The sequence below is a fragment of the Tachysurus fulvidraco genome, chromosome 3, assembly GCF_022655615.1.
Source record: "Tachysurus fulvidraco isolate hzauxx_2018 chromosome 3, HZAU_PFXX_2.0, whole genome shotgun sequence".
Classification (NCBI taxonomy): domain Eukaryota; kingdom Metazoa; phylum Chordata; class Actinopteri; order Siluriformes; family Bagridae; genus Tachysurus; species Tachysurus fulvidraco.
Genome location: NC_062520.1, coordinates 4,798,988 through 4,820,686, shown reverse-complemented (window position 1 = coordinate 4,820,686; position 21,699 = coordinate 4,798,988). Strand labels below are relative to the sequence as shown.

The 21,699-nt window shown below is 40.8% G+C and overlaps 1 long non-coding RNA gene across 1 annotated transcript; it reads left to right on the top strand.

Annotated features, from left to right (window-relative positions):
- The first annotated feature begins 17,027 nt into the window (after positions 1-17,027).
- On the top strand, positions 17,028-21,412 carry LOC125140877. Its single transcript, XR_007140182.1, has 2 exons — positions 17,028-18,051; positions 20,906-21,412. It is a non-coding gene; the product is annotated as an uncharacterized LOC125140877 (long non-coding RNA).
- The last annotated feature ends 287 nt before the right edge of the window (positions 21,413-21,699 follow it).

Sequence of the window (21,699 nt, the reverse complement as noted above, 5' to 3'; positions counted from 1 at the left end):
AATCTTTCCAAGTCAGCTTTCATGTTAATACCTCCGAGTGTCCTGACTGAGACTTGACTCGTAGCTACATTACATTCTGGGACTTTGACTCCAGTGTTTGTTTGTAGAAATCCTTCTATCCTGGATTTCTGATTAATGTTCACTTCATCTGCCGCTGTAAATCTGAAGTGACAAAGGAAGATTTCCCGATTATTATCACTTACATTTTTCTCATATTACAGCTTTAACCTCAGCATGATAGACTCCCACTTACAAAATATACAACATCAAGCAACAAATTCGCTCCAGAATCAATAAACACATCACAGATATTTCAAAATAAATATTTTTTATAGGAGAACTTTATTTCAATAACTGCAATTTAAAAATATGAGAGAATTTTGTAGTTTCTTATCTTGTTCAGTTGTAAGATTAACAAAACAATCTAACACAAACATGCTAGACTCCTTTCAGAATGCAGACACAAGACAAACATTTTAATAAAGTTTTAGATTTTTGATGTGATGTATGCTTAGTTCTTTTTTATCTATTTATTCAATGTTTATTGTGGTTTAATGTGTTTTAGAGGGTTTCTACTAATTAATTCAATACTTAATTAAGAATCCTGCATATCAGATAATTAATTAATTAGAAACAAACTGATTTTCCTTCATGTTCAGATGTTGAAGTTATTATAACAGTAGCTTCTTGATTTGTGAATGAAAATATTTAATGCTAATGATTATTTCCCAGTGATATATGAAAGATGTTTGTAGTTTATTGCTTTGGTCAGTCATCAGACCGTAACTCAAACACCTGAAGCATCTTTCGGTATGTACAGCAGGATATCTATAAGGAAATAAACTGTGTGCAAAAAGAAAAACAGTATATGGATTAAGAGGTACAAAAGTATGGGTGTTCTAAAGAGCTTGTGTTTTGGATTTTTTTTTATTAATTTAAATTATTTAAATTTAAATTAATTTTAATAATTTAAAGTGAAGAGTGACGTGACATACGGCTAAGTACGGTGACCCATAATCAGAATTTGTTCTCTGCATTTGACCCATCCAAAGTGCACACACAGCAGTGAACACACACCTGGAGTAGGGGGCAGCGATTTATGCTGCGGCGCCCGGGGAGCAGTTGGTGGGGTTCAGTGCCTTGCTCAAGAGCACTTCAGTCGTGGTATTGCCGGCCTGAGACTCAAACCCACAACCTTAGGATTACGAGTCAGACTCTCTAACCATTAGGCCACGACTTGCTTTATATTAAACTTTAACTCACTTTAACTCTGGACTGTCACTTTAACTCTGGACTTGCACAGCACAATGCCACTTTAAACATTATATACACTATTTAAACATCATACTATACCTGGACACTTTAAGGACAATCTTTAAAAAACATACACATTTATGTACTGTATATGTATATTTATGCATATGTATATACATTATTTCTCCACTTCTATTTTCATAATTTATATAGTTTTTATATAGTTTATACTTTATATACTTTATTTTTTTTGGGTTTTTTTTTTTTATCCTAAATTGCATTCCCTTTTTTATGCCTATATACTGGACAGTTGCATAAAGCATTTCACTACATGTCGTACCCTGTATGTATGTGTATGTGACAAATAAAATTTGATTTGATTTGATTTGTAAGCTTTTCTATATAAATTATATCATTAGCATAAACTTGCATCAGTTTCAATTGCATTATCAGAACCTGGACACCTGCTTCAATGCAACATACATAAAGTAGTAAAGAAGTTAACATGATCACTATCACAAGTCTGCTTCACTTTTAATAGAAATCTTGAACGTTGAAAATTTAATACATCAAACATTTCAATTTTCAGGTTTTTCTTTACCAGAAAGATAAAGCTGTCATCATGTATAGACAAGCAAATAGAAAGAGTTTCTTAAATTAATTCTGAACTTTTAGTTTTACTGTAGCTTCTGTATAAATGATAGGCAATAGTAACTGAATTATAAATCAAGGAACAATAAGCAAATATTGTTTATTTACTTATCGAACATAAAATGTAAAGAGGAAAGGAGGAAATATTTTATTTAAAAAGTAAATAGCTACTTTCTTTAAACTGTTGTGTCTTATAAGACACAGTTTATTGATGTAAATAATCCTTGTTATAGAGAAATTAATTATTTTAGATGGTCTCTATTTTTGTTTGTTTGTTTGTTTGTTTGTTTGTTTGTTTGTTTGTTTGTTTGTTCGAAACAATTGTAAATATCCTACATGTTTTGGTGCAAAAATATAAATTTTTATGGTTCACACACTCATCTGTGTAGCTTGAGGATTATGAGTTAGATGGAGCATCAGAGTTGGCAAATCATTAGATGGCATGTCAGAGCCAAAAAAACTGCTGCTGTTAGGCCTTCCAGTCGACTGTAAAATGTTTAGTAAGTTAGTAGTTTTTTGTGTGTGTGTGTGTGATTGTTGTCATCAGCTGATAATAATGATTTGTCACTGGTTTATGAGAGAAGTTTGTAATTTGTCATTAGACCATAACACAAACACCTGAGACAACTTTCAGGATATACAGGAGGATATCTATGAGAAAATAAACTGACTGTGTGCAGCTTTTAGGTACGATGATGGGACTGTATAATTCAATAGTTTTGGGGTTGTACATGAGGACACCTATTAGCATTTACACCTGTTACATGTTAGCAAGTGAAATTTAGCTCTGCAATGTTCAATGCTTATAAAAAAAAATTAATTATAGATGTTTTTTTCTTCAACTTTTTCTTTTCCAGTTGGGGTCACCACAGTGAATCATCTGTTTCTACCTGACACTATCCCTGGCCTCCTCTACTCTCGAACCAATTAACTTACATTTCTAGCGTTTAACTTACATTTCTGGCATCACCCTAATCCAGAGTGACTCACAATTTTATTTCAATTTATAAAACAAAGCAAATGAGCCTTGCTCAGGGGCCCAGCAGTGGAACCTTGGTGAACCTGGGATTCAAACTCACAACCTTTTGATGTGGGGTCTAACACCTTAAGTACTAGGCTACCACATCCCAAAACTTCATATCCACATTTAAAACATCCAAATATCTCCTATTTGTCCTTTCTCTTGACCTCTTACCTGGCAGCTCCCTCTCCAACATCCTTCTACCAATATAACCATCTACCAATCATTGTTTTAAAAATAGAATTCCCTGTTCGGGTTACAATCCTAACCTTAGGTTCAGATTTTGTTTTTGTCGAGGTAACCATTCATGACAGTCTAATGTTTATTGTATTGTGTATATATATATTTACTAGTACTGGGTTGGACCCCTTTTGCCTTCAGAACTGCCTTAATCCTTCATGGCATAGATTCAACAAGGTACTGGAAACATTCCTCAGAGATTTTGGTCCATATTGACATGATAGCATCACGCAGTTGCTGCAGATTTGTCGGCTTCACATCCATGATGAGAATCTCCCATTCCACCACATCCCAAAGGTGCTCTATTGAGATCTGGTGACTGTGGATGTCATTTGAGTACAGTGAACTCATTGTCATGTTCAAGAAACCAGTCTGAGATGATTCATGCTTTATGACATGGCGTGTTATCCTGCTGGAAGTTGTGTCTTGACACTGTGGTCATAAAGGGATGGACATGGTCAGCAACAATACTCAGGGAGGCTGTGGCATTGACACGATGCTCAATTGGTACTAACGGGCCCAAAGTGTGCCAAGAAGATATCCCCCACATCATTACACCACCACCACCAGCTTGAACCGTTGATACAAGGCAGACCCTACCATCCGAAATTTTGCAGCAGAAATCGAGACTCATCAGACCAGGCAACATTTTTCCAATCTTCTATTGTCCAATTTTGGTGAGCCTGTGTGAATTGTAGCTTCAGTTTCCTGTTCTTAGCTCTCAGGAGTGGCACCCGGTGTGGTCTTCTGCTGTTGTAGCCCATCCGCCTCAAGGTTCGACATGTTGTGCATTCAGAGATGCTCTTCTGCATACCTCAGTTTTAAAGAGTGGTTTTTTGAGTTACTGTTGCCTTTCTATCAGCTCAAACCAGTCTGGCAATTCTCCTCTGACCTCTGGCATCAACAAGGCATTTGCAACCACAGAACTGCCGCTCACTGGATATTTTCTCTTTTTCGGACATTTCTCTGTAAACCCTAGAGATGGTTGTGCATGAAAATCCCAGTAGATCAGCAGTTACTGAAATACTCGGACTAGACCGTCTGGCACCAAACAACCATGCCATGTACAAAGTCACTTAAATCACCTTTCTTCTCCATTCTGACACTCGGTTTGAACTGCAGAAGATCGTCTTGACCATGTCTACATGCCTAAATGCATTGAAAAATTTGCATTAACGAGCAGTCTGACAGGTGTACCTAATAAAGAGACCGGTGAGTATATTAGAAATAAATGAATAATTTTAGGGGTTAATTCATTTTTTTTTTTTGTTGTTGTTGTTCATTTGTTTGAAAACAAAGTTAAATGGTGATGTCTAATGATTATTTTTCAATTCAATTTTATTTATATGGCAGTTTTAACAATTTACATTGTCTTAAAGCATTGCCTTATGTTACAAAACATAAAAACATATGAAATAGTTGAATAGATCTTTTTTAGTACAAATGGTTTATTATACAAATATTAATATTAGTAAAATGTTCATGATTATATTGGATGTATATTTCCTATATCTCCTGTAAAAGGGTGATTAAAGATAGAGATGGAAAGGTGCTAACAGGTGAGGAGGATGTATATTGATATATACATGTGTTCGTATTTATCCCCACTGAGCAAACATGAGGTGACTGATGTTTAAATAAATAAACAGGCTAAATAGTCCACTTCTAGCTGGCTAGCACAACCAGCCTATTAGCTCGGCTACCGCTACTACAATCTGTTGTACTTGCTCTGTAACACCATGCCGGTTACGTCTCTGCCTTTGAGTGCAGGTGAGGACGCATTGGAGCTGCACTCGGTAGAACTCCAGCTGGTTGCTGTGGAGAAGCAGATCCGCGAACTACAGGTGAAGCAGGCCGAGCTGCGGGAGCGGAAAGCCGCGCTGGAAGCTCCCCGGTCGGTTGCTCACCTGTCTCAGGTAAACTCCCAGGATGTAATTACCACTCCCTCCACCTCTACCCCGCGTGTTTCTCTGTCCAGGCCCAACACACCGATGAAGTGGCCTGCCCAGGAGCTGTTCACTCCGGCGCCAGGACACCGCAGGCCCTGGGTGCAGCAGCGGAGGATGCGTGCCGGTCCTCGGCCTAGGACCTCTCCCCCTCCACCACCGCCGGTCTTCGAGATCCCCACCCGGAACCGCTTTGCCCCCTTCGCAAGACGGACTGCGACAACGTGATCATCGGAGACTCCATCGTCCGCCACGTCCGTGCTACGGTGGCTAAAGGTAAGGCTCGCACCCTCTGCTTACCTGGTGCTCGTGTTCTTGATGTCTCTGCACAGGTACCTAGAGTCGTTAGCAGAAACACCAGAGCTGTGGTTCTTCATGTCGGCTCGAATGACACCAGCCTGAGGCAGTCGGAGATCCTGAAGAGGGACTTCAACACTCTGGTGGAGACGGTTCGCAGCACAGCGCCCACGACGAGGATCATCGTGTCTGGACCACTTCCAACTTACCAGCGAGGAATTGAAAGGTTCAGTAGACTTTTCGCTTTAAATGAATGGTTACAGTCATGGTGTCAGGCTCAGAAACTACTCTTTATCGATAATTGGAATGTTTTCTGGGAGCGTCCTAGGCTATTCCGTGCTGACGGCCTGCACCCCAGCAGAGTTGGAGCGGAGATCCTCTCGGACCACATCTCCAGGGCACTGAACACGTTCTGACTGGTAAACTACTCTTTAAATCTAAATCTCAATAGCCATCCTTCACCTCAGCACATTGACACAGAAAATGCACACATAGCTCACCCTATAGAAACTGTGTCTGTTCCCCGAGCAGTGAGATCCAAAAGTAAATACACGAGAAGTTCTCGAAATAATCTTACTGTAATTAGACCAGAAAAATGCCAAAGAAACAAACAAAAACAGTTCTTAAGGTTTGGACTTCTGAACATTAGATCTCTTGCACCCAAAGCACTTATTGTAAATGAAATGATCTTAGATAATAGCCTTACTGCACTCTGCCTCACCGAAACGTGGATTAAACCAAATGAATACATCAGTCTAAACGAGTCTACACCATCAGGATATATCTATAAGCACGAGCCGCGTCTGACTGGTGGTGGAGGTGGTGTCGCCACTATCCTTAGTGATTACCTCACTGTTACCCAGAGAACACAGCATAGATTTAGTTCTTTTGAAGTGCTCATCCTTAATGTTACACAATCGCACATGCACACGAAGAAATCCCTGATGTCTCTTGCTCTAGCGACCGTGTACAGACCCCCAGGACCCTACACAGTTTTTCTTAGAGAATTCACAGATTTTCTCTCAGACCTATTGGTTAACTTTGACAAAGCATTAATTGTAGGAGACTTTAACATTTATGTTGACGACACAAACGACGCTTTAGGACTCACATTTATGGACTTACTAAACTCACTTGGGCTCAAACAAAACATCACTAGTGCAACTCATCGACATAACCACACACTAGATTTAATAATATCACACAGAATAGAAGTCACTGATATAGATATCATACCTCAAAGTGATGACATCACAGACCATTACCTCATAATGTACACACTACCTATAGAACAGACTAACTGTGTCTCACCACGTTATCGACTCGGTAGAACCATTATTCCGACCACCAAAGACAGATTCACAAATAACCTGCCTGATCTGTCTGGACTTCTTACTGTACCCTCAAACTCAAACGACCTAGATGCAATGACTAACAGCATAGACTCTATATTCACTAGCACATTAGACACTGTTGCCCCAGTCAGATTACAGAAGGTTAGAGATAAAACACTTGCACCATGGTATAATAGTCATACTCACACCCTCAAGAGGGAGACCCGTAACCTCGAACGGAAATGGAGAAAAACTAAATTAGAGGTGTTTAGAATTGCGTATAAGGACAGTATGTCCAGCTACAGACAGGCTCTAAAAGCTGCTAGGGCTGAGCACCTGAGCAAACTCATAGAAAATAACCAGAACAATCCCAGGTTTTTATTTAGCACAGTGGCTAGTTTAACAAAAAATCAGAAATCTGAACACACTATTCCATCACATTTCAGTAGTGAGGACTTTATGAGATTCTTCACTGATAAAATCGAAAGTATCAGGAATAAAATAGGTGACGCTCAACATATGAGAGCAACCAGTGACACAATCTCACCTAAGGCCTTACACAGCTTTACAAGTACAGGACAGGAAGAGTTAGATAAACTTATTACTACAGCTAAATCAACAACATGTTCACTAGACCCCATCCCAACTAAACTACTGAAAGAAGTGTTACATAAAGCTGGTGAGCCTCTTCTTAATATCATTAACTCCTCGTTATCTTTTGGTTACGTCCCGAAGTCTTTTAAGTTGGCAGTTATTAGGCCACTCATCAAAAAACCTAACTTAGACCCTAATGAACTATCAAATTACAGACCTATCTCACACCTTCTGTTTATGTCTAAAATACTTGAAAAGGTTGTGTCTGTTCAACTGAGCTCCTTCTTACAGGAGAGCAACATCCTTGAAGAGTTTCTGTCAGGTTTATCATAGCACAGAAACTGCACTTGTCAAAGTTACAAACGACCTGTTCTTAGCTTCGGACCAAGACTGTATGTCACTATTAGTTCTACTTGACCTTAGTGCTGCATTCGACACTATAGACCACAACATTCTTCTAGATCGCTTACAATATTACACAGGTATTCATGGTCAGGCTTTAAGCTGGTTTAGATCCTACCTGTCTGACCGATACCATTTTGTAGAATTAAATGGTGAATCCTCCAGTTTACTACCAGTTAATTATGGGGTCCCTCAAGGATCAGTTCTAGGACCTCTGCTTTTCTCTATATACATGCTTCCATTAGGGAACATTATTAGAAGACATGGGATTAGTTTCCATTGTTATGCTGATGACACACAGTTATATATCTCATCAAAACCAGATGAAATAGCCACAGTGTCCAAATTAACTCAGGGCCTTAGAGAGATAAAAGACTGGATGAGCTGCAACTTTCTATTGTTAAACTCCGATAAGACAGAAATACTACTCATAGGTCCAAAAACCAGTGCACATAAACTCTCATAACTTAACTCCCATTTAGAGGGATGTACTGTTACAAGTAGCTCGACAGTGAAAGACCTCGGTGTTATATTAGACAGTAACTTGTCTTTTAAAAATCATATCGCCCATACTACCAAAACAGCCTTCTTCCACCTTAGAAACATTGCCAAGCTGAGAAACATCCTGTCTGTATCTGATGCTGAGAAGCTAGTTCATGCGTTCATGACCTCTAGACTGGACTATTGTAATGCATTACTAGGTGGTTGTCCTGCATCTTTAATAAATAGGTTACAGTTAGTCCAAAATGCAGCTGCCAGAGTTCTCACTAGGACAAGAAAGTATGACCATATAACCCCAATTTTATCATCTCTACACTGGCTACCTGTTAAGTATAGAATTGACTACAAACTGCTGCTACTTACGTACAAGGCTCTTAATGGTTTAGCTCCCATGTATCTAACTAGTCTTCTAACACGTTACAATCCTTCACGCTCTCTGAGATCACAAAACTCAGGACTTTTGGTAGTTCCCAGAATATCTAAGTCTACTAAAGGTGGTAGAGCGTTTTCTTATTTAGCTCCCAAACTTTGGAATAGTCTTCCTGATTCTGATCCTGTGTTCGGGGCGCAGACACACTTTCCCAGTTTAAATGTAGATTAAAAACTCATCTCTTTAGTCAGGCGTACACATAATACATCCCATAATATCATGCACCAGTACATCAGACCAGCACATTTTTATGAACAGCAGATATGTTAATCCCTTTCCACTGCTTCTCTCTTTGTACCTATCCCGAGGCATCCAGACACTGTACCAGCTCCCAACGTCCTCTGTGGGACGAAGCCTTTGGACGTCCACTGAGCCGAGGCCGACTCTAAGAATCCTGAGACATCTCCAGTTAGACTCTGTGGTACTCAGGAGATCAGAAGTCCTTGAACCTTACACCAATACAACATTTAACTGACTGTATATTACAATCACCCCCCCAGTGTCACCCATATGAGGATGGGTTCCCCCTTGAGTCCGGTTCCTCTCAAGGTTTCTTCCTTGCCACTGCTGCCTGAGTCACCTCAGACTTGCTCATAGGGGAATAAATACATACACACTGTGAACTATATACATCTAATAATAATCTAGAATTTTTATTCTGTTAATTCTTATTTCTTTTATTATTCGTTATTTCCTTTATCATTAATTATGTTTACCTTCTGCTCTATGTTTATGTTCTGTAAAGCTGCTTTGAGACAATGTCTATTGTAAAAAGCGCTATACAAATAAACTTGAATTGAATTGAATTGAATTGACTGAAGCAATTGTGACAAGTACAAGCTCCTTTATATGGAAGAAGAACAAACCTTGAATGAAACCAGACTCCAAAGGGAACCTCCTCCTTATTTGGGTGACACTGGAGGGTGTGATTATAAATTGTTAGAAACAACAGAGTGTTATTATGAAAAAGGTTCTTTCCACAGTCCTATAAGGTCAGTTGTATTTTGATTAGGAGATTGTTGTCCCTATGAAGTTGGCATCTTCCCTTTGAATTTTTGACATCTTGATGAAGCAAAACTGAAGCTGGTACATCTCTAGATGCCTTAGGATCCTCACAGGGTTGGTATCTTCTCACTGAAGGTCTGAAATGTTCATGAAGCAGAACACAACTGGAGCTGGTAAAATCTCTGGATGTCTCAGGACGAGTGTTTATAATATTATATAATGTGCATTTGATCAGATCTACTGGAGCACAAGGTTATGGTATGTGTTATGTGTACGCCTGGCTATTGTGTGTATGTATCATTTTTATAATGGGGAAAAATGCTTTGGAATGTTTCTATTTATTAATTCAAATATTATATAATTATAATACATATAAAAAACATTAAATATCCTTAATTTTTAGTGGAAAATGACTGTTCTATCTAGTGTCTCTTGTGTCTTATGTTTAATGTTTATAATTAAATTCAACTAATTGTTGATTTGTTTGTTTGCTTGTGTTACATGTGTGTTTATTTGTGTGTTTTTGTTTGTTAAAACAGAAGCTGCTTCTTCTATTGTTTGGATGTAAAATTTGCACTATTGTGTGTGATGGTTATTTTATGCAGTGACTGTGTTGCTCATTTTAAATGAAGGTGCCAATACTTTTGTAGCCTGCAGTAATAACACATAATTTAAAGAAATAAACATTACTGCTCCCAGAATGTAAGTAGTAAAATCCCAGTGTAACTCCAGTGTGCGTACACTAAATAGCTACCAGATCATTATAAGCCATAAACAGACAGCTCTATGAATACATGACTTGCCAGATTATTAGTTTATATTTAAGCATGGTGGTGTGTGTGTGTGTGTGTGTGTGTGTGTGTGTGTGTGTGTGTGTGTGTGTGTGTGTGTGTGTGTGTGTGTGTGTGTGTGTGTGTGTGTGATTAAGACCCCCTGTGTGTTGGTTAGACTGCTGCATTATTCAGAGCACAGTTCTGGGTGACTGCAGTTTTCCTCCACACACTGTAATTGCTTCTCTTTTGGATGTTCTAATCAGCCACTGCTCTCCCACTGTAATCTACTTCCACTCTCAACCCAACAGGGTGGAAAACACACTCAGCCCAACAGCACACAGACACACACACACCACATCAGCACCAACACACCATCCAGAGCACCTGCATTTCTACCAGTTCACACCTATCATGAGTGTTTCCAAAAATATCTCCAAAAACAGACACATACAGCTTTAAAACACCTGCACTGATGTCTCTGTTCTGTAAACATTTAAAGCCTACATCATAAGATTGACATAACTGTGACATATACATGTGATTATTTGTATGGCAGAGTAATGATTACATGCAAACTAACTTTGTGGATAAAAATGTTTTGATACAATATTTTGTGTTTTAATAAATTAAAATAAAGGGATCTGTTTTTATATGGGAAAAAGATTGCCATAATTTATTGCACATCCTGTTGTATTTCATTATTTTATCCCTTACTAGTTGTCATGATTATATTGTATCATGCGCATAGATTTACAGTTTTGACTAAAACAAGAAATGGATTCCTATTCATAGAAAAGAATAGATTTCCATTTTAGAAAAATAACTGTCACCATTCAGAAGCAAGTATTTACAGTAGTCTGTAGTAGTAGTAGTAGTGGACTGTGTGTGTGTGTTTGGGCTTGTGTGTGAGTTTGAGTTTTTTGGTCTGTGTTAGTAGTGACTATAGAGACATGTTAGGATGGAGGCCTTAACATGCTGCTCTCTGCCTTGGTGAAGCAATGGGTCGCTCTCTGATTGGCACGGCACTGTGCTCTTGGCAGGAGAAATGGCTATGTGCGGAGGCAGAACAAAGCTAGAAACCATGTGGAGGTGCCAAGCTCTCATTAAGGCATCATGGAACTGCATCTTACTCACAAACATACACAAATATGCAGGAAAGTACTGCATACACATATGCTGTATATATGTACATCTTTGGTGACTGGTGTTATGATGTTTGTGGTATTTTTCTTATGAAGTATTACTTAAGCTAAATAATTACCTGCATACTAATTATACTTATCAGGGTAAAAAGTATGCAGATAATTATTTAGCTTAAATAAATTCATCTCTTATTATTCACTTACATACAATCATGTACAAACAGTTACTTACATTAACAAATCTAGTACATTATAGCATTTAGCAGACACTCTAGTCCAGAACAACTTACTGTACATGTATTTCATTTATATAGCTGAGCAACTGAGGGTTAAGGGCCTTGCTCAGGGCCCCAGGAGTGGCAGATTGTTTATGTCAGGGGAGACAGATGTCTCAACAGAAAAGTACAGTCCCAAATGCAGGGATAACAAAAGGGTGTTTCTTAAGGGAAATGATGATGTGTAAGATGAAGAAGAGGAGAGGAAAGATAGAAAATAAGACCAAGTGGTGGAAGAATGTTGTGAGGAATAGACAGAAGCTGAGACAGGCTTTGGGTGGTCAGGAAGAGCTTCCAGGTGACTGGGAAACAATAGAATTCATCAGGGAGACTGGTAGGGTGGTACTCGGTATGTCATCGGGAAGGTGAAAAGAAGATAAGGAAACATGGTGGTGAAGCGAGGAAGTACATGACAGCATTCAGAGCATTTTAGCTAGCTAAAGATGTGGGGTGTAGAAAGGACTAAAGAAAATAGACAGGATTACAAGGAATTGCAGCACATTGCGAAGAGGGATGTGGCAAAGGCCAAAGAGAAAGCAAACGATGAGTTGTATGCCAGGTTAGACACAAGGGAAGGCAAGAAGGACTTATACAGAGTAGTGAGACAGAGAGATAAAAGAGTGATTAAAGATAGAGAGGATGCAAGGATTATTTTGTGGAGCTGATGAAGCTTGTGGAAAATGAAAGAAAAGACATATTGTAGAGGTGAATATTGTAGAGCAGGAAATAGCAAATATTAAAATGGAGGAGGTGAGGAAGGATCTGAGGTTAATCAAGAGTAGAAAGGTTGTTGGTCAAGATGACATACATGTGAATAATAATAATAATATTTTATTTATAAAACATGTTTAAAGGTGTGGAAGTGTCTATGAGAAACAGCAGTGGAGTTTCTATCTTGATTGTTCAACAGGATTTTAAAGAGTGAGAAGATGCCTGAGGAATAGAGAAGTGTGCTAGTGCTGATCTTTAAGAACAAGTGGTATGTGCAGAGTTGTAGCAACTACAGAAGTATGAAGTTTAGCCACACAATGAAGATATGGGAAAGAGTAGTCAAGTCAAGTCAAGAAGCTTTTATTGTCATTTCAACCATATATAGCTGTTGCAGTACACAGTGAAATGAGACAACGTTTCTCCAGGATCATGGTGCTACATAAAACAAAGACAGGGCTAAGGACATGTAAGTTGTCTTAGCCACATAAAGTGCAACTGTGCAACCTGGTGCAAACAGTGCAGGACAAGACAAACAAGACAGTGCAGGACAAAAGACACTGCAGTACAAAAAACAGTGCAGGACAAAGTTACAAGACAATACAAAAAGTACAAAAAATGCAATACACAAAAGACAATAAACAGTAACAGAAACAGTGCCGACTGACCAGTGCATATACTGAATGTTCAAACAATATTTCGTTCAGTAAGATTTGAATGAACACAGTTTCTTAGCAGCAGGTCCTTTGGATAATCTATAGAGTTGTGCAAAAACAGCAAATGACTGAAATATTGTATAGTATGTGCGTAATGGCTGACATATTGTACAATATGTGCAAAAACAGCTGAAATGTTGGACAGTATGTGCAAAAACAGCAGAAAAGTGTGCAAAACAGTGTGTGTGTTTTGTGAGGGTCTATACAGTCCATATAGATGATGTGTGTGTATGTTGTGCTCAGTATAGTACAGTTCAGTTATTGAGAAGTCTGATGGTTTGTGGGAAGAAACTGTTACGCAATCTGGTCGTGAGGGCCCGAATGCTTCGGGACCTTTTTCCAGACGGCAGGAAGGTGAAGAGTGTGTGTGAGGGGTGTGTGGGGTCATCGACAATGCTGTTGGCTTTGCGGATGCAGCGTGTGGTGTAAGTGTCCATGATAGAGGGAAGAGAGACCCCAATGATCTTCTCCGCTGTCCTCACTATCCGCTGTAGGGTTTTGCGATCCGAGATCGTACAGTTCCCAAACCAGACAGTGATGCAGCTGCTCAGGATGCTTTCAATCGTCCCTCTGTAGAACATGGTCAGGATGGGGGGGGGGGGGGATGTGCCTTTCTCAGCCTTCGGAGGAAGTAGAGACGCTGCTGGGCTTTCTTGGTGATGGTGCTGGTGTTGAGTGACCAGGTGAGGTTCTCCGCTAGATGAACACCAAGAAATGTGGTGCTCTTGACGATCTCTACAGATGATCCGTCGATGTTCAGCGGCGAGTGTTTGTTCTGTGCTCTCCTGAAGTCCACAACCATCTCTTTAGTTTTGTCCACATTCAGAGAAAGGTTTTTGGCTCTACACCAGGCAGTTAGTTGTTGTACCTCCTCCCTGTATGCTGACTCGTCGTTCTTGTTGATGAGACCCACCACGGTCGTGTCATCGGTGAACTTAATAATATGACTCGATCTGTGCATTGCTGCACAGTCGTGAGTCAGCAGAGTGAACAGCAGTGGACTGAGCACGCAGCCTTGAAGAGCTCCAGTGTTCAGTTTGGTGGTGCTGGAGATGCAGTTCCCGATCCGGACTGACTGAGGTTTCCCAGTCAGGAAGTCCAGGATCCAGTTGCAGAGGGAGGCGTTTAGTCCCAGGAGGCTCAGCTTCCCAATCAGGTGCTGAGGGATGAATGTATTGAATGCTGAACTAAAGTCTATGAACAGCATTCATACACAAGTGTCTTTATTGTCCAGATGGGTGAGGGATAAGTGGAGGGCTGTGGTAATGGCGTTGTCTGTGGAGCGGTTTGGACGATACGCGAACTGTAGGGGGTCCAGTGATGGTAGTAACTGTGTCTTGGTGTGCCTCATGATGAGCTTCTCGAAGCACTTCATAACTATGGGTGTGAGTGCAATGGGACGATAGTCATTGAGGCAGGACACTGTAGACTTCTTTGGGACAGGAACAATGGTGGTAGTTTTGAGGCACAGGAACAATGGCGCAGCTCAGGGAAATGTTGAAGATGTCCGTAAAGACATCTGCTAGCTGTTCTGCACATTCTCTGAGCACTCTGCCAGGAATGTTGTCTGGTCCAGCAGCCTTCCGTGGGTTAACTCTGCATAGAGATCTCCTCACGCCGGCCGTGGATAGACAGAGTACCTGGTCGTCGGGATGAGGGATGGTCTTCCTTGGCGTTACGTTTTTCTGTACCTCGAACCGAGCGTAGAACTCATTCAACACGTCTGGGAGGGAGGCGTCGCTATCACAAGCAGGTGAAGCTGTCTTGTAGTTTGTGATCGCCTGTATGCCCTGCCACATGCACCGGGTGTCTCCGCTGTCCTGGAAGTGACTGTGGATTGTCTGGGCGTGTGCACGCTTTGCCTCTCTGATGGCTCGGGACAGTTTGGCCCTTGCTGTTCTTAGGGCCACCCTGTCCCCTGTTCTGAAGGCTAGGTCCATAGTCCTCAGCAGAGCACGCACATTAGCAGTCATCCACGGCTTCTGGTTGGAGCGTGTAGTGATGGTCTTGGAGAAGGTCACGTCATCAATGCACTAGTGGAATCTAGGGTAAGAAATGAAGTAGATATTTGAGAGCAGCAGTATGGCTTCATTCCCAGAAAGAGCACTAATGATGCAATTTTGCTCTGAGAATGTTAATAGAAAAATACAGAGATGGTCAGAAGGAGCTGCACTGCATCTTTGTGGATTTAGAGAAGCGTATGACAGGCTGCCCGAGAGAGAAGGTATGGTGCTGTATGAGGATGTCAGAAGTGGCAGAGAAGTCTGTCAGAGTTCAGGATATGTATGAGAGGAGTATGACAGCAGTGAGATGTGCTGTAGGTCAGACAGAGGAGTTGAAGGTGGAGGTGGGGCTACATCAAGGATCAACTTTGAGTCCCTTCTTGTTATGGTAATGGACAGGTTGACAGATAAAGTCAGTCAGGAATCGAGTTGGAGTAAGTGGAGAAAAGTGTCATCAGTGTTGTGTAACAGAGGAGTGTCAGCAAGAATCAAAGGAAAGGTGTACAAGACAGTAGTGAGACCAGCTATGCTGTATGGGTTAGAGATTGTAACAGTGAGGAAAATACATGAGGCAGAGATGGAGGTAGCAGAGATGAGGATGTTGAGGTTCTCTTTAGGAGTGATGAGGATGGACAGGAACGAGCACATTAGAGTTGATCAGAGAGCTCAGGTTGACTGTGTTGGGGACAAGGCCAGAGAGGCTAGATTGAGATAGTATGAACATGTATAGAGGAGGGAGATTAGTTATATTGGTAGAAGGATGTTGGAGTTGGAGCTGCCAGGTAAGAGGTTGAGAAAAAGGTCAAAGAGGAGATATATGGATTTGTTAAAAAAGGACAAAGTTAGTTTTTGCAAGAGTAGAGGATGGCATTCTGAGTTTGAACATAGGGTCAGCCATGATACAACACCCCTGAAACAGAGAGGGTTATCAACTTGCTCAACAGTTGCAGCATGGCAGTGCTGGGGCTTTAACCCCAAACCTACAAGCAACAACCCAGAAAATTACTACCCCTTATGCATAGACAGGTATCAATATGCCAGAATAAGAGGTGGTGAGAAACAAACTTGGGGTATGTTCTGAATTCAGAAGTCAGTCTGAGTTTAATATTTTTTTGTTTAATGGTGTCAGCTCGAGTGAGGAACAGTATTAAGTTTTGGCTATAAATACACTCAGTTAAAGTGTGCATATTGTACCTTTAAAATGGATAGTGTCACAGTGTAAGATGAGTTTAAGGCACTGTGACTTGAAATAACCACATCTACCACTACTATCATTTATTGGGCCACACACACACACACACACACACACACACACACACACACACACACACACACACACACACACACACACACACACACACACACACACACAGATTGCAAACACTCACCAGCTTCCTGAACCAAACCTGTGCAATATACAACCTGTGACTTTTATACACTTAACATGCTGAGCGGTCATTTTTGTGACATCATATGGGTCACCAGTTCATGCCTGTATAAAAATGTATTGTTTTGCTGTTGAAAGTCTTAATGGTGGTTGAACATGTGTTGAATTGTGTGTTTGTGTTTATTTATTTTCATTAATGTATATGTTGTTGCCAATGATTGTTGCCCATGTTCCTATAGCTAGAGAAGAGAACCCCCTACCAATTTTAGAATGGTTAGATCCAGGGGCGGGACTAATAGAATAAAATGGCTCCCACACAGTCACTCTGGTTGGGTTATTGTAGGAGTTGGTGTTTGCAGACAGTGTACCAAGTAAATGCTGTGGTCTTACTGAGGTGGTTCATGTCAATTAATTTAGCTGAACTAACTTAAATATTTTGTGTATAGGCTAAAATTTGTACAGTTTTATTTTTCTTTGTGGATTATTTTATTACTTACACCGTGTGTGCACTAATGGATCACCCTTCACCTGACTCCAAGTGGCTTCTGTGTCACATTTGCCTCTTATCCCACAGTCAAATCCTAACAGTTTGTGTCAGAAGTGGGATCTAGTGTGACATAGGAATACCAATTATGCTGCCGAAGAGGAGATCAGCTAGCAGCTGAAGTTGATGTGGAGGAATAGCAAGGTGCCACATGTGGAGATCCAGTACAGCCTGTGGACACCCTTAACAACACAGGTGAATCTGCCATTGCAGCTCTGGCATGGTCCAATCATTCCTACAATATCAGAAGGACAGGGAGAAGAGGCAAGGGAGAGAATCAGCCTGTCGGGAACAGCAGTACAAGGTCCTCACTCATCAAGTCACTCAGATGCAGATGGATCTGGAGCATGCCCGACCAAAAGCTCTCTCTTCTGAACAGACAGTGGCTTGAAGTTTTGATCACATAACTCAACTGCCTAAGTTGCAAAACACTCCATATAGAACATTTTCTTACTACTTTTAAGAGACTGGCAGAAGTGTACAAATGGCCAAAGGAAGACTGGGCGATTCATCTGGTTCCCCTGCTTACTGTCAAAGCAAGAAGTGTGGTGACTGCCTATACCTCTGACTATGAGAAAGTCAAAGTCAAAGAAGACATCCTCAAGAAATACGAAATCAATGCAGAATCCTATACAGACTGAGATTTCGAACACTGAACACACCTGTTGACGAATCACCGATGGAGTTGTATGTCCGCCTAAAATACTATGAAAGAGAGAGATCCCATTACAGCAGAAGAGGCAGCTAAACTAGTTGAAGCCTATGTTGCAGCTTGCAAAGGATTCTCTGAAACCTTCAGATATGCTGGCAGCCTTCAAGCAGCAAGAGGTAAGTCTGAGACTTTGGGGGGGAAGTTCATACTCTCATAGGCAAGCCCAGATTTTACATCCCACCCACCCTAAGCCCACACCACCTAAAGCTACAGCACCCATAGACACATGTCCGAGCAAGCCCAACATTGATGTTATTTGTTTATAACTGTGGTAACCCAGGTCACACTAGCCCACGTTGCCCACTTAAAAAGCCCAAATCAGCAAGGTTGTGTTATGTACCCAGACCCACCCCCGCATCTGATGATGGTTCCCCCAGGGAGTTTTGTTAAATGGATAGCCACTAACAGCCATGGTAGACACAGGTTGTACAAGGACCTTAGTACAGGCTTGGTACGTAAACAGAGATTTGTGGTCTGAAGACACAATTTCAGTGTGTTGTGTCCATGGGGACAAAGCAGGTTTACCCACTGCTGAAGATTATATTGAGGTAAACAAGCAGCCATACTTAATGAATGTTGGTATTGCAGCTGATTTGCCCTACCCAGTTTTGCTAGGTATGGATATGCCGGTTCTAGCTGACTTGGTGCAGGAGACAGCGTGGTGTGGGGTAGTCACTAGAGCTCAGGCTCGTAAGGTGCCCGAGTCATCCGAACCGTCTGTACAGAGCACCCTTAGAGAAATGCCATTTTTCACTGAGGACAATGTAGGTGAGACAGGGGTCCCAAAGGAACACAGACTGCAGAAAAGAAGGAATTGGGTTACAGATCTGATTGACAGCTCAAACCAGTTACAGTTTGAGTTGATGGAGCTTGAAATCAGTGGAAGTGAGCTAATCATACCCAACGTATTAGCCAAACTCCAAAGGGATGATTCTACATTGTCTGAATGCTTTAAAAAAGTTGACAATGATTTAGTTTTGAATTATCTGTGTAGTGAGAGATTTTTAGTAATGAATGGCCTTCTATACAAACAGACAAACTAAGAAGGAACACAGCTTTTGGTACCCACAGCATATCGTAGCAAAGTGTTGGAATTAGGCCATGAAGAAAAGGCCATGGGCAGGCCACTTGGGTTTCATGAAAACCCTAATGAGAATCTCCAAGAGGTTTTATTGGCCTGGTTTGTACACTGAGGTGACTGGGTATTGTAAATCCTGTCCAGAGTGTCAATTGACAAAGGGCAGAGCGCCTGCCAGTGCACCATTACTGCCTATTCCTGCTGTAGAAACACATTTGGTTAAATCGTTCAACCAGTCCATCAGTCTGGGGGTGGTAGGGAGTTGTTCGTACTCTCTTGATTCCTAGCAACTGATAGACTTGCTGCAGTGTGTGACTCATGAAATTGGGGCCATGATCTGTTAACACCTCTTTAGGGATGCCTATGTGTGAGAAGAAGTGTAGCAGTGTTGTTGAAATCTGTTTGGCTGTTACTTCTCTAAGGGGATAAGCCTCAGAGTATTGAGTAGCATAATCACAGATCACTAGTATAATGCTACTCGATACCCTGAGGCTTGAAACATTTTAAGAAAGAGCTGCTGCAGCTATTGTCTTTTATGGCCCAACAAAACTTGCAAGCATCCTATGTCAAGCAGAAAGTTCGGTACGAATTTATTTATTTGGATGGAGGGCATTGGAGAATTTTATTCAGAGGCACACGCAGCACACAGAGGGGGCCAAGCAACGTTAAAAGCTAATTAGAAGGGCCAAGCAATGTCCACAGCCGATTAGAAAGGGCCGAGCGGTGACCCCCGGCATGACGCAAGCCGACCCATGGGCAAACACGGGTGATAAACAAAACAAAAACAAAAAGCACACTGCACAGAACTCTTTAAAAAAAAATGCAAATTTAGAAGAGAATTAATGCTGCAGAAAAATCAAGCATTTTTGGCCACAGCAATCACAAAAACTGCACTTGACACACTCTCCAAGCTCACAATTATGTTTGGCAAGGAAATAATTTCCTTGAACTCTTGATATTAAACTATTACAAATGAGCTGTTCCCATTGCAGAGAGAGCTTTATGGTTTCCTCTCTATTATATAAATGTTTATCCTGACATTCACTTTGATTACGTTCTTATTTTGTGCACACCTTCTTAATAATTAATTAACCTCATGTATTTAAGCAGCTTTTGTTATTTTGTTGAGATTTTCAATATGTAAGTTTGTGTAGTCTTGGTGGTTTTTGTATTATCACATAATGAATTTATACTTCATACGGTTGTATGCAAAATTGTAGGAACCCTTAACAATTTCCATTGCTCTCATTTATAAATATGTGAGTGTTTGGATCAGCAATTTCATTTTGATCTATCAAATAACTGAAGGACACAGGAATATTTCAGTAGTGAATTGAGGTTTATTGGATTAACAGAAAAAGTGCAATATGCATCAAAATGAAATTGGACAGGTGCATAAATTTGGGCGCTCCAACAGAAAAATCACATCAGTATTTAGTAGAGCCTCCTTTAACAGAAATAACAGCCTCTAGATGCTTCCTATAGCCTGTAATGAGAGTCTGGATTCTAGATAAATGTATTTTGAACCATTCCTCCTTACAAAACATCTCCAGTTCAGTTAGGTTTGATGGTTGCCGAGCGTGGACAGCACGCTTCAAATCAACCCACAGATGTTCAATGATATTCAGGTCTGTGGACTGGGATGGCCATTCCAAAACATTGTACTTGTTCCTCTGCATAAATATCCAGCCCCGGCGTAACTTTAACTTTGTGACTGATTATAAGAATCTGCTTACATTGAGTGGAATCAATGCGACCCTGAACTTGGAACCTCCACCAAATTTTACTGTGGGTAGCAAGTGTTTTTCTTGGAATGCTGTATTCTTTTGCCACCATGCATAAAGTCCCTTGTTATGATCAAAAATCTCAATCTTTGTTTCATCACTCCACAGCACCTTATTCCAAAATGAAGAGGCTTGTCCAAATGTGCGTTTGCATACCTCCAGCAACTCCATTTGTGGCGTGTGCAGAAAAGGCTTCTTTTGCATCACTCTCCCGTACAGCTTCACCTTGTGAAAGTGTGCTGAATTGTTGAACGAGGCACAGTGACACCATCTGCAGCAAGTTGTTGATGTAGGCCATTGGAAGTGGTCTGTGGGCTGTTTTTGACTGTTCTGTCAGGACTCAGCCTGGACTTTGGCCACGTGCTTTTGTTTATGTTCTGTGTTCACTGTCTGCCCTGCCCTTGTCTCTTCCTCGCCTCTGCACACCTGTCTCTCATGTGTCTAATTGTTATTAGTATTTAGTTGAGCCACGTTGCCTTAAGCAGCACGGAATCCTCTGTCTGTTGCTGTCGTTTGATGTTGTCTTGTCTCTAGTCGGTGTCCCTGTTTTTGTGTGTAATTTTTTTGTTGCTGTTGTTGTTTTTTTAAGTTATTAAATCCTGTTTATTTTACGCTTTCCTGCATTTGGGTATGTTTTATCCCCAAGCCACTGACAGTTCTCCTCATCCTTTGCCTTTGCCTCTCCAGTATTTTACGTAGCCTGCCACTTCTGGCCTTAACAAGAACTGTGCTTATGGTCTTCCATTTCCTCACTATGTTCCTTACAGTGGACACTGACAGCTTATATTTCTGCAATAACATTTTGTAGCCTTCCCCTAAACCATAATGTTGAACAATCTTTGTTTTCAGGTCATTTGAAAGTCAAGAGTGGCCTCCATGTCACCACTCTTCAGAGGAGAGTC